The sequence below is a fragment of the Jaculus jaculus genome, chromosome X (genome assembly GCF_020740685.1).
Source record: "Jaculus jaculus isolate mJacJac1 chromosome X, mJacJac1.mat.Y.cur, whole genome shotgun sequence".
NCBI classification, from domain to species: Eukaryota; Metazoa; Chordata; class Mammalia; order Rodentia; family Dipodidae; genus Jaculus; species Jaculus jaculus.
Window position 1 is genome coordinate 91,716,885 of NC_059125.1, and position 3,703 is coordinate 91,720,587.

General features: G+C 44.0%; 1 pseudogene; it reads right to left on the bottom strand.

Annotated features, from left to right (window-relative positions):
* Positions 1 to 286: 286 nt before the first annotated feature.
* Positions 287 to 1,106, bottom strand: LOC101613290 (annotated as a pseudogene).
* Positions 1,107 to 3,703: the final 2,597 nt, after the last annotated feature.

Here is a 3,703-nt window from a genome sequence, read left to right on the forward strand (position 1 = left end):
TTCACCTTATATACCATTTTTGGATTGACTTAGAAAACTTGAACTGCTGAAGTTCACTTCTTGAGGATGTTTCTTGTTCGCAAAGCCCCCAGTTGTGCCAGTAGCTTCTTGAGGCCATTTGCCACTTCAGCCTGTGACCAGGGCTCTTGCATAAAGACATTTATTTACCTTTGCATTGCAAAAGCCTAAATAAAAATTAGCTTCACTTTTATAAAACTTTATAAAACTCCACTAAAAAGAAATCCATCTAATTTTTGGGTCAGTCCACAAAAATACTTTCTTTAAAAAAAAAAAATCAAACACTTTTATGAGAATAAAGATCCTTCAAAGTTTTTAACTCTTCTATGAGAGTTTTATTTTGATTTTCCAGGACTGCAACTCGATTCTACAGGCATTTGACATACTCTTCCTTCTTTCTCCGACATTCTCGAGCAGCTTCTGTTTTTCATCAATCTTATTTCTCTTTTCAATTGGGGGTCATCTGTCTTAGTTGCCTGAGAGGTAAGAGTGACAGGCGACGTCATCTCCACAGCTTGTGGCAGCGAAGTGGCCGATGGTGTGGTGCGGATCTGGTATGTCTGCACATCTCCTGATGCAGTTTGCACAAACACCTGGTTGCTGGGTACAAGTATTTGCTGTCCATCAGAGGACTGTGCATACTGGAGAATCGTACCTTGCTGAGGATTGCCTGAATTTGTCATGGTTAAGGTTTGTAGTCACTGTACTCCATCTATCTGTGCCTGGACTGGCCAACTGCAAGGCTCCATTTGGGGCAATGGCAATGTACTGTCTGTTGCTGGTCTGGTAGATGGGAATTGGAACAGACATAGAAGTAACAGCAGAAACTCCAGGATTTTCTCCATCTTCTTTTCTGCTTCGTGTTTCTTCAGAAGAGAGGTCTTTCAAAATTTTTCTGGAAGAAGGGCACCGTGCTAGGATCCCATGAGCTTTCTGTGAGGAGCCTGTGCTGTTAGATGAGTCCTGAGACTCCTCACTTTCTGATAAAAATGAAACCTGTGGGCAATATGAGAAATATGAGCTCCCTGAACTGCTGAACCAGGTTGAGGTGCAGTCCCAGAAATGTTACTCTTGTGGGAATCTTCCATAATCAACTGTAGCCATCGCCCCTCTGCCGCCCAGGGCAGACACGGTCCACTCCCCCTCCCAGGTGGATCCGAATTCACTTCCCAGTCCCCCTCTCACAGCCAGGGCCGTGCCTCTGTCTCGGGCTCAGGCAGGATGCGCAGGGCCACTGGAGAGCTAGCTGTCCTGGGCTGCTGCTTCTCCGCGTCCCAGGCCGCCAGCAGCGGCATGATCGACACCAGGCCCAGGGCAAGAAGGGGCCAAACTCTGGTCTATTTTAAATAAATTATTTCTCATAGTGGTGTATACAAGTTAAGGATGACATTGCTTCAAAAACTATTGCCTTAGAAACTAGTGCTCAGCACCTAATGGAATATCTATATGTCATACACACTAAAGCTTAGAAGGTATAGAATAGGGAGTGGAAAGAAAGAAAAAGCCAGAGGATGGGGAGGAGTGGTTTCTTCTAGATACAGCATTCCCATTACATTCATCAGTTGTAAATAAAAAATGCAGTTCTGTTTACTTGCACAAAATCTGTGTAAGATTAGGCTTGCCAACATTCTGTCATGGATGGGGGTCCCCACTCCTCTTCAACAAGATACTAGCAGTTAATGGTTGCTGGAGTTTACGGAGAAATTTTCTTAAGCTGTATAACCACTGGTAAGTTACCCATGCTCCAGTAATAACCCTGACCACCATACTTAAGCAAGCAACTCTGTGTGATTCATTGCGTCATAAATACATAAAATGAAATAAATAACAAATTAATAAAAGGACATAAAAGAAGGAGGGGAGTAATTGATAATAAGAAAGGATATAGCAGGTGTAGGAAGGGGACAAGGGAGTACAATGGGAGTGAACATTAAAAAATGTGTTATATACATGTATAAACATGTCAAAAACAAATTTAGAAAAATTGGTAACAGTATATTAATCTTAGTTGAGGTAATAATACTACTTGAATAAATTTATTTAACTCTTTTACAAACAAGTTAAGATAGGCACTATCAGTATTTATATTTATGGAGATAAATATTGAGCTAGGGTCATACTCTTACATAGCTAATGAGAAATTAGCAGGCTTGAAGATCATTGAGGATGGAATTTTCCCTCTATATTAGTCAGGGTTCTCTAGAGGAACAGAATTATTAGAATGAATTATTTTATAAAGAGAATTTATTGGATTAACTTACAGTAGTCCAATAGTAGTTGCAGGCCAGAGAATCACCGAACCTGGTAGCTGCTCAGTCCACGTGGCCAGATGCCTCAGCAGTCCCGACCCGGCACTGCAGATGGTGCCGGAAAGCCTGGAGGCTTCCTGAGGAGCCGCTGGGTTTCGATCCACGTGGGTCTTCAGTTGATGTTGGTCTTTAGTCCATACTGGTCTTCAATCCACGCTAGAAGGTAGGGAGCAGCTCCGGCAGCCAAGTGGAAGGAAGGAAGGAAAAGGGCACTCTTCTACCCAGAGCTTCCTTATATCAAGTCCCTCTCTGAGCGGGGCCGCCCACTCTGGGGGAAGGGCTCACCCTGGGAGAAAGACCTCCTCCTTTAGTTGATCCTTCCTAGAAGCAGCCTGTGGATTACTAAACAGATCAAGTTGACAACACCTTAACTATCACAAGTCCACCCCTTGTCAACTTGGCATCAAATCATGTCTCCTTACATCATACTTAATTTCCACATGAAAACAGTAACAAGCTCATAATTCCGCCTAACATCGCATAACTATCCCACGTACAACTAGAACCGCAAAATCTTCCCCCCAACACAAGCTTAGTCTCTAATACAATAGGTCTAATATAAATTCAACAGTTTAGCTAATGATACAATCTTAATATTGGTGTAGATACAAACACTCAGTTATCAAGGCAGGACAGAAACATTGCAATCCCAGTCCTCATTTCTGTAACTGATCACATGGCCTTAGCTGATATTTGTAACTGCCTTCTTCTACTACCCATTCTGTATTCCCTCCACCTTCAGCAAGCACCTCGACAGGTCTTGGTTCTTTACCTGGAGGGGTAACCCATACCTTCATTCCTGAAGGATCTGGGCCATTTATCACACTACGTCTATTGGGTTGTTGCAGTCGTCCATTGACTTTGACAACAGGACATGGTAACACTAACAGACGCCCTAAAGGATCTCCTGCACTCCAGGCATACTCTTCCTTACCGCCATTGTGGAGGAGCAGCCCAATCTCCCCCTGGTAATCTGGATCAATCACCCCTGCAATCACTGAAACTCCTTTCTCAGCCTGTTCACTCAAGGGCATTAGGAGCCCAAAGTGACCAGGGGGAAGTCTTAGCTTCCAGTTCAATAGAATATTCTTTGTGTCTCCTGGCAAAAGCACTCCCCCCTCTGGGACCAAGACTTGTAGTCCAGCAGAGCGTAAGGTTGCGGGAACAGGAAGCAAAAATCTAGCTAACGGGTCACTTGGGGTGATGGCAAGTGGGACCATTCCCATTTCCACCCCTTGATTCCTGGACCCGTGAATCCGGGCTATAGGAGAAACAGTACCATATATAGGACGCTGAATCAGAGCATATACAGCCTGCTGGAGAACACTCCCCCAGCCCTCCAAGCTGTTGCCACCTAGTTGGCGCTGTAGCTGTTT